Source organism: Pongo abelii, chromosome 22, assembly GCF_028885655.2.
Source record: "Pongo abelii isolate AG06213 chromosome 22, NHGRI_mPonAbe1-v2.0_pri, whole genome shotgun sequence".
Classification (NCBI taxonomy): Eukaryota; Metazoa; Chordata; class Mammalia; order Primates; family Hominidae; genus Pongo; species Pongo abelii.
Window position 1 is genome coordinate 36,342,365 of NC_072007.2, and position 14,764 is coordinate 36,357,128.

Consider the following 14,764-nt stretch of genomic DNA (forward strand, 5'->3'; position numbering starts at 1 on the left):
CTATATCTTTAGGAGACAGAGAGAGTGAGGGGACATGGGGAAAATGGCAGAATTGCAGGACAATTTTTAAGATCCACTTCAGGCCAGCACAGTGGCTTACACCTGTCATCCCTTTTTAAAAAAACTTTGAGACAGGGTCTTGTGCTATAACCAAGACTGGAGTGTGGTGGAACGATCTCTGCTCACTGCAGCCTCAACCTCCTTGACTCAAATGATCCTCCCACATCAGCCTCCGCTACACCTGACTAATTTTTGTATATTTTGTAGAGACAGGGTTTCACCATGTTGCCCAGACTGGTCTCAAACTCCTAGACTTAAGCAATCTGCCTGCCTCTGCCTCCCAAAGTGCTGGGCATAAGTCACCGCACCTGGCCACACCTGTAATCCCAACACTTTGGGAGACTGAGGTGCGAGAATCGCTTGAGGCCAGTTCAAGATCATCCTGGACAACGTAGTGAGACCCCATCCCAACAAAAAAGAATTTTAAAAGTTAGTCAGGTGTGGCCGGGTGTGGTGGCTCATGCTTGTAATCCCAGCACTCTGGGAGGCCGAGGTGGGCAGATCACGAGGTCAGGAGATCAAGACCATCCTGGCTAACATGGTGAAACCCCATCTCTACTAAAAATACAAAAAATTAGCCAGGCGTGATGGTGGGCACCTGTAGTCCCAGCTACTCAGGAGGCTGAGGCAGGAGAATGGCATGAACCCGGGAGGTGGAGCTTGCAGTGAGCCGAGATCGCGCCACTGCACTCCAGCCTGGGTGACAGAACGAGACTCTGTGTCAAAAAAAAAAAAAAAAGTTAGTTAGGTATGGTGGTTGTATTAGTCCATTTTCATGCTGTTGTTAAAAGACATACCCGAGAATGGGCAATTAACGAAAGAAAGAGGTTTAATCAACTTACAGTTCCATATGCCTGGGGAGGCCTCACAATCCTGGCAGAAGGCAAGGAAGAGCAAGTCACATCTTATGTGGATGGCAGCAGGCAAAGAGAGAGCTTGTGCAGACAAACTCCCTTTTTTTTTTTTTTTTTAAGTCATCAGATCTCATGAGACTTATTCATTATCATGAGAACAGCACCGGAAAGATTCACCCCCAAAATTCAATCATTTCCCACTGGGTCCCTTCTACAACGTGTGAATTATGGAAGCTGCAAGATGAGATTTGGGTGGGGACACAGAGCCAAACCATATCTGTGGTGCTCATCTGTAGTGCTACCTACTTGGGGGGCTGAGGCCACAGGAGCCCTGGAACCCAGGAATTTGAGGTTGCAGTGAGCTATAGTGGGCCACCGCACTCCAGAGCCAGCCCCTGTCTCTAAAAATAATTTTTAAAATATCCACTTTAGGTTAGTGATCTCTAATTTAGGGAGACCAATCAGCATGCTGTGTAGTTTTTTCCAACTTAGGTTCACTGGCATGAATGCACTGTTAGAGTAGATAGAAAGCTGGAGCTAGTCCAATGAGTGGTTCTCTATCCTGGCTGCATGTTGGAATCACCTGGGTGAGTTATTTAAAAAGAAAAAAAAAAAATCAGAAGCCTCATCCTTGTAGCCAAAGGATCTGATTGAACATTCTGAAAATGGGGCCTGAGCAACGAACAATCTATTTAAAACTCTCAAGGTGATTCTAACACAGATACGGTTTTTTTTTTGTTTTTTTTTTTGAGACATGATCTCACTCTGTTGCTCAGACTGGAGTGCAGTGGCGCCATCTTGGCTTACCGCAACCTCCGCCTCCCAGGCTCAAGCAATTCTCCTGCCTCAGTCTCCTGAGTAGCTGGGATTACAGACGCATGCCACTACTACCTGGCTAATTTTTTTTGTTCTGTCTTTTTTTTTTTTTGTATTTTTAGTAGAGATGGGGTTTCACTGTGTTGGCCTGGCTGGTCTTGAACTCCTGACCTCAAATGATCCACCCGCCTCGACCTCCCAAAGTGCTGGGATTACAGGCCAGATATGTGTTTAAGAACCACTGAGTTAGAGTAAGAATGTGGAGGAAATGTGCAGAGTAGAGATGAAGGATGGGGAACTGCGTTACTGATGGACCATGGGTTCCACAGGTGCAAAGAAAGGCACTCAGGATTTGTGCAGGGATGGGGGACAGGATGAGATTGAGAAGTGTTCAAGGCTGATGAGCGATGAGAGATGGGCTGGGAATCTAGGGCTTCTTGGGTGACAAATGCAAATTGGGTAAAGGGCACATGGAGATTTGCCATGCTGGTCTAAATCAGCACAATCAACATAAATGTAGTACAGATAATTTTAAATCTTTTATTGACCTTACTAGAAAAGAAACAAGTAAACTTAGTTGAGTAGTATATTTTGTTATCCAATGTATGCAAAATATTATTTCTTTTTTGTTGTTGTTTTTGCAAATTTCTTAAAAAAAAAAAATAGAGACAGCATTTTGCTTTGTTGACCAGGCTGGTCTCAAACTCCTGGCCTCAAGCAGTCCTCCCACCTCAGCCTCCCAAAGTGTTGGGACTACACAAATGAGCCACCACACCCAGACCCAAATATCGTTTTAACATGCAATCGGTATAAACATTATTGAGATATTTGACATCCTTGCTTTTTTATAGTTAGTCTTCCAAGTTTGGTGTGCATTTTACACTTCAAGCACATCCCAGTTCAGAGCAGACACACTTCAAGTGCTCGGTAACCACATGTGCAGTGGACCATGCAGGTCTAGGTGGTGGTGATGAGGTTGCAAACGTTGGATGATTTCTACAGAACATTCCTTTCAGAATACAAACATACTATAATACATTCACTCTTAAGGCAGCTGTATATGATTATATAGAATTATGTTCTTATTTAACCCAATATAGCTTTTCCAGAAAAGTATCATGAGAGTCTTAGTCATATGTTCTGCTAAAGTCCAAAAATTCCATGTTGGCCACACTTATCTAATAGAAATTGGCCTGGCATGAATTTCCTGGTGAATCCGTGTGAGCATCAGCTTCCAGAGGTGTCTGTTTCTTTTCTCTGTGTATTCTCATGCCAGTCTTTTAACAATCCAGTCTGCCTGCTTGCTTTCATTTTTGTGGAGGTGATCTTTTCTTATTTTCTGACAGTTGAAGTTACTCACTCTGGGGGAGAAAGGACGATGGGAAAACGAGCAACCACGTACCAGGTAAGTGATAGCAAAGCTGGATTTGATTTGTTAGACCTGATGCTAGGATTCCATATTATTATAAGCAAGAAAGGGCTTGCATTGCTTGTGGAGGATCATGTGACAAAGGATTGGCCAATCTACCATGGAAATGACTTGAAACTAAGTTGCCAAAAAGGGGGTGGTTGGAGGACAATGTCTAGATAAAAGGGCACCAAGAAAAACGAAGGAAAGGATGTAATGGAGAGAAAAGCAACAGAGAAGAGTGCCCTCACACATGCTCGCAGAAAAAAATCAGGAAGTCAACTGGGGAAAAAAAAGTTTGTGTAGATGCTTCTCTGTCTACGTACTGATGCTCAGAGTGGGAAAGAAGCAATCTGATATTTTAACACAGGGAAATAGACACGGCTTTATAGATGACACCAAGTGTTGGTAGAATAAAACTGATAACTAGAGTTAAGGAGTGAGAGTATAGTTCTTTTTCAAAAGAAACTGACCTGGGAGTATGCTCTTTTGCTTGCCCAGCTGGAAAAACATTTAAAAGCTCCCTCTTCAAACAGACAGGTTGAGTAGCCCCAGACCCAGGCGAACTCTTGTCATTGTCCAGGCCATTAGGGCAGGATTTTAAAACAGGATTCTCACATCACTGCTCTACCTTGGAACACTGAATCAGATTATCTTTATCAGACAGTCTGCACTCTATTCCCCCTCTTGTTCTGGTTTTATGCATTTCTGTGCTAGACTGAGTACATAATTTGTCAATAAAGCACGGATTTTGTGAATCAGACACATCCATGTTAAACCTGGGTCCATCATTTCCCACATAGTGACATCATTCCTATTAGCTAAGCTTAGTCTCTATCCTCCTCTACGAAATGAGGATAATGCAATGTACTCCCTGGGGCTATTATGAGGCTCCTGGGGCTTTTATGAGGCTTAGGGATGACATCTGCGAAGGGCTTGGCACCAATGGGCATTCAATAAATGCTAGTTGGGTATTGAGACTGTGGACTCAATTTAGACGAAGATTTTTCATCTGGTTTAGCTGGTTATTATATACAACAAAAAAGAAGAGATCACAATGTGATAGTTGGCTAAAACAGTCTGAGTCTTAAGTAAATTCTGCTCAGGGCCTTAGAAATAGACAAAGGAAAAATGAGAGCCAGGCTGGGACATCTTCAACAAAAGCTTGACATGATTCTTGTGAAAGTATTGGGAGGATTCTGATGGGTGGCCTTTAGTCTGACATATTTCAGCCTTCACTGTTTCTCATCACCTTATTGAGCTATAATTCACATACCATACAATTCACTCATTTAAACTGTACAATTTAATAGTTTTTAGTATATTCATAGAGGTGTGCCACCATTGCCACAGTCAATTTGAGGGCGTTTTCATCACTTCAAAAAGAAACCCCTCTGCTTCTCCCTCCCCCAGCCCTAGGCAACCACTAATCTACATTCTTTCTCTGTAGATTTCCTTGTTCTGGGTATTTTATATAAATGGAATCATACATTATGAGGTCTTTTGTGACTGGCTTCTTTCACCTAACATAATGTCTTCAAAGTTCATCCATGTTGTATCACGTGTCAGTACTTCATTTCTTCTTATGACCAAATACTATTCCACCGGATGGTATACCTTATTTCATTTGTCTGTTCATCAACTGATGGGCATTTGGGTTGTCTCCACCTTTTGGCCATTATGAATACTGTTGCTGTAAACATGTGTGCATAAGTCTTTGTGTGGGCATTAAAAATAAAAAATTTCCTATGAGTATATGCCTAGGAGTGGAATTGCTGGGTTTCAGCCTTCTCTTGGTTTTCCTGTTACAGGGAAGATCGAGAGTTAAGGACTGTACCCTTATCCCCCTAAAAGACTTTCCTGTAAGAATCTTGTTAATAATGACTGAGCACCTACTGCATACTGGGTACTATTCTAGGCACTGGGCAGCTTCGATAGGTATATCAGAGTCTAATCTCTCCCAGGTCAAGATGGAGCCTGACACTAGTGACAACTTTTATTCACAACAGTCATAATCGTAGGCTACCTTATGGGAACATCTGGTATGCCCAACTTACAGGGTTGCTGTGATACTTTGAGTATCATGCTTTTTCTATTTGCTTGTGTATGTCTGCCTTTAGCTAGAGGCAGTAAATGTGGATCAAAAATAAAGATGTGGGGCCAGGCACGGTGGCTCACGCCTGTAATCCCAGCACTTTGGGAGGCCGAGGCAGGCAGATCACTTAAGGTCAGGAGTCCGAGACTAGCCTGGCCAACGTGGTGAAACCCCGTCCCTACTAAAAATACAAAAATTAGCCAGGCGTGGTGGCACACGCCTGTAATCCCAGCTACTTGGGCAGCTAAGACAGGAGAATCGCTTGAACCTGGGAGGCGGAGGTTGTAATGAGCCAAGATTGCACCATTGCACTCCAGCCTGGGCGACAGAGCAAGACTCTGTCTCAAAATAAATAAATAAATAAATACATACATACATACATACATACATACATTCATACATACATACATACATAGATAATAAAGATGTATAACTTTCTTTGTTGTTGTTGTTTTGAGACAGGATTTCATTCTGTAGTCCAGGCTGAAGTGCTGTGGTGTGATCCTAGCTCACTGCAGCCTTGAACTCCTGGGCTGAAGTGATCATCTTGCCTCAGCCTCCCAGACACCTGGGACTACAGGTGCACACCCACGGCTGGTGAATTTATTTATTTATTTATTTTTTAGAGATAGGGCCTTGCTGTTGCTCAGGCTGGTCATAAAATCCTGGCCTCAAGCGATCCTTCCACTTTAACCTCCCAAAGTGCTGGGATTGCAGGCATGAGCCTCCACACCTGGTGCAGCTGTACAGCTTTCAAAAATGAAGAGAGGAATTCGTGGGCACTACTGGCATACATCTAAGAATAAAATGTGAACCATCTGGTTGTTGTGTTATAACAACTTGGTTAATACAATATGGTATTGATGAGATGCTCCCAACTCATCTTGGAGTAACTGAACGATGCTACCTGAAAGGTAGATATGAGTAGGAAGTGGAGGTATACAGGGACTGGAGTGGGGCAAGGAGGCTTTCCAGGCATGGAGAAAAGTGTAAACTAAGACACAGCTTATGTGAGAAACAAGCATAGTACAAGTATTCTAGTGTTGCTGGATCACAAGGGCTTCTGGGATAAAGAATCTTCAAAGAAGGAGAGATATAATTGCTTAATATACAGCTCACCAATGGGATTATGCAATGATTTATAACTGTCCCCTAGATAGCTGTGTGACATCAGACAAGCCATTAACATCTCTGTGCCTCATTTGTCATCAAATGCTGCGTGGGAATAAAACGTCATGAATTATCTCCTTTCTAAAGTGACACATGAATTGCTAAAAAAAAAAAAAAAAAAAAAAAATTAAGTTCTAAAAGAACTTTCTCTCTCTCTTTTTTTTTTTTTTTTTTTTTTTTTTGAGATGGAGTCTCGCTCGGTCGCCCGGGCTAGAGTGCAGTGGTGCGATCTTGGCTCATTGCAAGCTCCTCCTCCAGGGTTCAAGTGATTCTCCTGCCTCAGACTCCCGAGTAGCTAGGACTACAGGTGCCTGCCATCATGCCAGGCTAATTTTTTGTATTTTTAGTGGAGATAGTGTTTCACTGTGTTAGCCAGGATTGTCTTGATCTCCTGACCTCGTGATCCGTCTGCCTCGGCCTCCCAAAGTGCTGGGATTACAGGCGTGAGCCACCGCACCCAGGCTAAGAACTTTCTAATATTGTCCTATATGTAGCCAAGTCTTGTGCAGATAAAATGATATAGAGGAGATGTGTCATAGATTAGATTCTAGATTAAACAGATTAAAGTTTAAAAAAATGCTTAAAGAAAGGAAAGGACTTCCAAACTGGCTGGCAACTGATGCCTCAAGGATGCTATCCCACTCATGCCATGGCCTAGAGAAAAAAATTCCCAAACCCCAAGCTCAAGTCTGCACTTATCCTTCCCCAACAACACCCTTCATGACTCATGGAAAGGGCACACCTTCTATCTAACCGTAAATCCTCCTTTAATAGTTGTTTTGGAACATTTGGTGTGTCTCTGAGGATCGTGGATTGTTCATAATGTTCTGAGCCCATCCAGCCATCCAATAGTACCAATTTCTTCACAGATAATGTGGTTGCTATGAACTTCTGTAAAATTTGGCTATTTCCAGGTCTTTAAGATCTTAGAGGATGCTCCATCAGGAGCCACATCACGTTTTATTCTGAGATGTACACCAACAGTAGTCACGAGTTCCTCTCTTTCTATTTGAAGGCTGTACATCTTTATCTTTGATCTGTGTTTACTGCCTCTACCTCATGGAAGCCATACACAAGCAAATTGAAGGAGCACAATACTCCCAGTACCACAGCAACCCTTTAAGTTGGGCAAATGCCATCCAACATACGCCAGCCTCCAGAGCCCTTGCTCTCATTTACGGTTTTACATAGAGCAATAAGGAAGAACAAGATGTTGGCCTTGATGCCTATACACAGCTATTCCTAAATAGTGGACTCAGTCATAAACGTATGTAAGCACAGGGAGCAAAGAGACAGGGCATTTCTGATTCTTGCATCCTTTTGATTCACCTGCAAGGTTGTCTTGGTTCTTTAACAGTCATCCCCATGAAAGAGCAACAAGAACATGGAAATGAACAGGGAAGAAGACATGGTGGGATCTGTAAGACCTTAAATGCAAGGGGCACAGAAAGTAAAGACAGAGGCTCACTATGATATCAAAGCACAGGTTTAAATTAAGTAACTGAAAGTCTATGTTCCAAAGTTGCTCTAAGATCATACAGCAGTGGATTCTCCATTGCAGTGCTCCCTGAGAAGGGCTTATGCTAACACCAGTCCATAGCCATTAATGAAGGGGAGTGAAACTTTCACCTGTGCTGGTAAATCTACTGTTGACTTACGTGGTACAGAATTTGCCTAAATTATCGCTATTTGTGACATAAAAATTTGAAAGTTGCAACATCTAGTAAAATTTGCACAGTGGCTATCATTGATAGAATGCAATTTCCCAAATTGAATTCATAGGATAAGGCTGTGTTTGGAATTTAAGTTTTTATTACGAGCATTGGTTAAGTACAGTTGACCCTTGAACAACGAGGGGGTTAGAGGCGCTGAGACTTCACATATAACTTTTGACTCCCCCAAATCTTAACTACTAATAGCTGACTGTTAACTGGAAGCCTTACCAATAACATGAAGAGTTAACACATATTTTGCATGCTGTATGTATTATATACTGTATTCTTGCAATAAAATATGTTAATGAAAATGTTAAGAAAATCATGAGAAACAAAATATATTTACTGTTCATTAAATGGAAATGGATCATAAAAGTCTTCATCCTCATCATCTGCAGGTTGTATAGGCTAGGAAGAGGAAGAGAAGGAGAGGTTTGTCTTGCTGTCTTAGGAGTGGCAGAGACAGAAGAAATGGAGGAGGTAGAAGGGAAGTCAGGAGAGGCAGGCACACTTGGTGTAACTTTCCTTGAAAAAAATCCCCTGTAAGTGACCTGGGCAGTTCAAATCCATGCTGTTCAAAGGCCAACTGTATTCTGTTTTCATCTGCTTCATAATTCTTTACTTGTCCAGTCATGGGTTACCAAATTACTACAGTTTTATTGTTTTAAGTAATACATTTACATATTTAAAAAATGATGAATACATACATTACTAAGACAATAAAACTAGACCATCAATCCATAGAGAGTTATATTTTTCTTTTGGTAAAATAAAACATCAGAAAACAACCCTAATAGTAGGCCTGTGCACCCACCTTCCTGTGTTCTGAGTGTTGGCTGTGAAAAGCCCACAACTACCCCATTCGGTGAAGAATTGTCCTCAGTAGACTCAGGCTACCTCACTGTAAGTTGCCTTGGGTGGTATGTATCCACCCCAACCAGGGGCAGCACACACCCAGTTAATTGATTGGTGTGAAAATCCTGCTTTTTTGCCTTAAGTTGGGACAACTTTCCTGGTGTCATTCTTGTTCTTAAACTTCTTAATGACATCAGGCTGAGGCCAGACTTCCGCTGTAACCACAACTTGCATTTGCTTCTCCTCCTGCCCTTTTCTGCTTCCCTCACCTTCTTACTAGTTTCTTCCAAAACTAGAAAGTTCAATAAACCACTTGCATAAGGATCTCTATCTCAGGTTCAGCCTCTAGGAAACCTCAACTAAGACTCTATGAAAGCATCCACTTGTCCCAAACGGCAATAAAGATTCAAAAATGTTAAAATAAAAGGATTTAACCACTTTCAAAAAGAGGGCACTCATTTACAAAGTAGTAAAGGACACACATTTAATTATATAAAAATGTGCATAGATGTTTGGAAATTTTGACATGTAGTCACATAATAATGTGAAAATTATATACGATTATTGACATTCAAATAGCAGAAACATAGAAAGTCAAAGGTTGGCCATGCATGACCCTCATCAAGGACAAATGTGTACACATCTATGCCCTTATATTTAATGGCAATGAACTTGTCAGCTACATCCTGTTTGACATTTACAGAATGGTGTGTGATAATGGGATTGATGAATTCATTAGCATTATGAATCATACATAAATAGAATCTTTAGCACATTTTATTAAGTGTCAACTAAAATATGTTGTTTAGAGAGGACAAAGATTACAAATGTTTTAAATTGGGTTCCTGAAGGGCAAGGAAAATTAAACAGTCAGATTCTACCCTAAATGATCAAAAGGTGGAATGTACATCTCAGTCATGTTGTGTTCATGTGGCAGTAGGGCCAGAGGAGTTTTGGAAAATCCAAAGAAGCACAAAGCTTGAGGATGAGTATAAAGGAAAACACCAAGCGCTGAGTCAGACACTGGACAGGAAGTTCTTTTCTGATTTTTCAAATGAAAAGACTGTACAGTTGAGATTAAGGTTCATTAATTTATCGATTCAACCAATATTTAGAGAGCACCTCTTACATGCTGGGTCCTGCGGTTGTTGCTGCAGTTACAGACATGAAGAGGCAGGAATGAGCTCCCAAGCCAAGCATGCAGGATTGTGTCATTTCTCATTCCATACTTTTTGCTAATCATGTCTGGGGGTTTATAGGCTGTGTCTACATTTGTGTGGTTTCCTAGAGATTTCAAATATTTAAAAATATCCAAGCCCCTTCCTGTTGCCTTAAACTCTTCAGTTAATTCATATTCCAGAATTGGCACAGGGAAAAATGGATCTCTTCTTTCCCCCAGGAAAAAAACCCCACAAGCTTATAGTTACGGTAAATTAATGTGTGAATATTCTTCATTAACTATTCTGTATCTTAATTTTTTTTCCCCGAAAAATGAAAATGTTACTTATACCACTGGGAGCACTTTACTGAGTATTAATATCCAAGGTGTAAAATTCTTTGGGATTCTGGGAACAAGAACTCCCCCATGGAGAGATTAAACTACCTTCTGTTATATATTATAGAGTTTACTATCTTGATTTATTTCTTCTTGTTGATCTCTAACCCATCCAATAACCATAGCTACTAGTAACTGTGAATATCTTTTTATTATATCTGGTTTCTTGTAACTTTGAGGATTTTGTTTTAGTAAATTAAATATATTATTTGTACATGTAATTTTGCTGCATAGAACAATTAGAATTCTGGAGAAGTAGCTTGAATGTTATCTCCTAGAGAATAGGAGTTTATTGTTTGCTAATACGGCTTATTACATTCTGATGAATATTTTGACTATAATCTGAGTTGAATTGATAGGAATAAATTTTCGAAGTACTTAAATATTATTTATGGTGGTTCTTTTGTAGTGTTTTCCTTTTTATAAAACCACACTATCTGAGAAGAACTGTCGTACTTCTGTGTCTTAACTTGTGGAAACTGTTTATTTGTTTATTTATTCATATTAGAGATGGGGCCTCACAATGTTTGCCAGGATGGCCTCAAACTTCTAGGCTCATGTGACCCTCCCACCTCAGCCTCCCAAGTAGCTGGGATTACAGATGCCCACTGCTGTCCCTGACTATCTATATGAATTATCTTTATCATTGAAAATTTAGGCCAGGCGAGGTGGCACATGCTTGTAACCCCAGCACTTTGGGAAGCTGAGGCAGGTGGACGACTTGAGCCCAGGCATTCAAGACCAGCCTGGGCAACATGGTGAAATCCTGTCTCTGCAAAAAATAAAAAAATTAGTCAGGGGTGGTGGTGCACACCTGTGGTCCCAGCTACTTAGGAGGCTGAGATAGGATTGCTTGAGCCTGGGAGGTTGAGGCTGCAGTGAGCTGAGATGGCACCACTGCCTTCCAGCCTGGGTGACAGAGTGAGACCCTGCCTCAAAAAAAAAAAAAAAAAAAAAAAAAGAAAGAAAAAGAAATTTTATCAGTGTGTTTGTGCTGGTGTCAGTTTAATGCCTACAGAGACTCTTGGAATTTATGGGATGTTGAATTTTTAAAAATTCATTTGTATTAAGTGGACTTTTTATAAAAGAGTAAATACCTAATTAAAATATATTTTATCTGATGTTACCAAAGAGTTCTTCATTTCAACATTCCATCCCTGATTAAGTTAACTTATGAGGAATGAATTATATTACCTAGCAACCTCCATCCATCTTACCACATTGTTAAAAGCCAATATTCTGCAAATAATTCACATAATGAAGCAATGGGCATAAATTAAGTTATACATTTAATTAATATATACGTAATTAAATTACATATGCCAAGAAACATTAAACTTTTAAACAATTATAACCAAATTCATTGCTCATTTGTTCTAAATTGATATTTACATCTTTATTGTTAATTTCTAAGAAAAGCCTTAAGCAAAATAACCTAGGAGTATCTTGAATTAGCAAATGTATGTTTTATAGAAATTCTACATTTTATAGATTCTATCACTGCTTCTACAGTACATACATTTTCATATTTACTGATTCACTGGTATCCTATAAATAGCCTGGATTTTTAATATAATTTATACTAGTAGAATTGGTCCTCAGGTGCGCATATCAGAAGACAAACACAGAGATTGTTGACATTGACATATAGCAGACTTTTATCCCACTAAAAACGCATTTTTTTAGCAGGTTCAAAATTGGAAGCATGAATTGAAACAACACAGCAATAACATGTTTGCTTATAGTGGAAAAGTTTTGTACTATTTTATAGAAAACCTCTACAAATTTAAGACAAGTTACTGAGCTTGTTGACAAGTTATGAGGCCATATGAAAAGCAAACACACAAACAACAAAAAACTAGGCACTACAAAAAAGTAAAAGGAAGTTTAAGTTGGTCATTGCAATTTAATTAAGACAATAGTTTGAATGCAAATGAAGACATAAGACAAATACGATGGAACATTAGAAATTGTCTTGCTTGGTACTGTAGTTTATATAAGCAGAAGCGGAGACATACTGAGGTTAAGTTTCATCCAAAGTCACCATTAGATTGTGGCAGAGCTGGCTCCTATCTCTTGTCAAGTCTTCTTTTCACTGCATGACATTGCCTCTTATAAACAGGACATGGTGCCAGTTAATTATAATTGCTTAAGAAAAAGCAATTGAAAAAATGGTGAGTTTTAATTACATATGGGCTGAAATAACATTAATATAATCAGGAATATTTGGGGGAGGAAACACCATTCTAGAACATCTATTTCAACCTTGGCAAGCTGGAATGACAATCTGTAACTTTATTTTTACCAGTTATCACTTACTGGTATAATGAAACAAATGCTAACTGTAAAATTTAATTATTAAATCAAATATTTAAAAAAATTTATACATATGTTTAAATCACATTGCACAAAGGAAAGAAAAGGGGTTGTATTATTTTCAGGCATAAAATCATTTCCTTCTTCCTTTTAATTTGATGTGAGACCAGCTTGTTTCATAGTCAAATTTGTACAGAAATGCCCAGAGAGGGCAAACAAGGAGCTTAACAGGTGTCATTTTGCTATTCTATGAAGCTAAATAGAACTGTAGTTTATTGAATGATTTCTCTTATTCTACTTCTGTTTGAATGTAGATTGGGGGATGGATAGTAGCTGAGTCCAATTTAATTTGTTCAATTACTCTCCATTTGATTTATTTATATCATATGATAAATTAACCAGTTTGTTTTAATCTATACTCTGTATAGGGTTTACAATAAGAACATCACAAAGTATGGAGTGCAACTCTTACAGGTTATATATATTCATTTTATTTTATGAAAATTGAATGTCATATACTTACACATTTAATAATATGTACCAAATATTTATAACAATTCATCAAACTTGACATTTTTTGAAACAAGAATAAAATTTCAAGAAAGTTGGAAGAAAAGTACAAAGAATTTTTGTTCCCTCTCCTCATCCATTTGAAAGCAAATTGCCAATACGATGCCTTATGACCCCAGAATGCCTCGGTAGATTACAAATGAAGACACTATCATACAACAAAATACAACCATTGAAATCAGGAAATTAACCTTGATATTATTAACATCAAGCTTGCCAGTTGTGTAGAAAGAGGATCCAGTTTAGAATCATGAGCTGCATTTTACTGCCCTGTCTCTTAAGCATTTGTAGGCTTTGGAAAGTTTAAACTTTTTCTTGAATTTCATAAATTTGACAATTTTGAAGCTCATGGCCTAGGTATTTTGTGGACTGTCTCTCAATATGGGTTTGGCTGATTTTATCTCATGATTAAATCCATGCATCTTTGGCAGGGATATCACACAAATAATGCTGCCCCTTCATTGCATGCTGTCTGTGGTACATGACTGTGACTTGTTCAGTTACTGATGATGTCTCTGTGATAACTGGGTTAAGGTGGTGATTGCCAGGTTTCTTCACAGTCGTTTACTCTTTCCTCTTTAAGAAATAATAAGTATTTCATGGTGAAGTACTTTAAAACTCTGCAAACATCTCATTCCTCTTCAAATTTTCATGTTATTCATTTCTTTTTTTATATCTTTTCTTTCTTTTTTTTTTTTTTTTTTTTTCAGACGGAGTTTCTCAGGCTGGAGTGCAATGGCATGATCACAGCTCACTGCAACCTCTGCTTCCTGGGTTCAAGTGATTCTCCTGCCTCAGCCTCCCGAGTAGCTGGGATTACAGGTGCCCAACACCATACCCAGCTAATTTTTGTATTTTTAGTAGAGACAGGATTTCACCATGTTGGCCAGGCTGGTCAAGAACTGACCTCAGGTGATCCACCTACCTCGGCCTCCCAAAGTGCTGGGATTACAGGCATGAGCCACCACACCTGGCCTCTTTCTTTATAACTTCATAGATTTGTGGTCTACTTATTTAATGGACTAAAATCCACTACTATGATTATTTATTTTAATGTTCAAATTGTGGCTGTGGGGGCCACTTTGATTGCTTTTATAATCTTCTGACATTTCTTTATTATTCTTTAAGTATTTCCTGACTTTCTGGTACAGCAAAAGATTCTAGGCTCATTTTGTACTTTTTCTTTCCCATTCGGGAATTGGTCATTTTGCTAAAGGGTCCTGTTTCTTTGTAATGAGAATAGTATTTAGAAGCCAAGATTTGGGTGCTAAATGTATTCATTACTCTCAGGGTGTCACTGCCTCCAGACTGTTTTGGAGGACAAAAACTAAGGAATATATAATAATATGC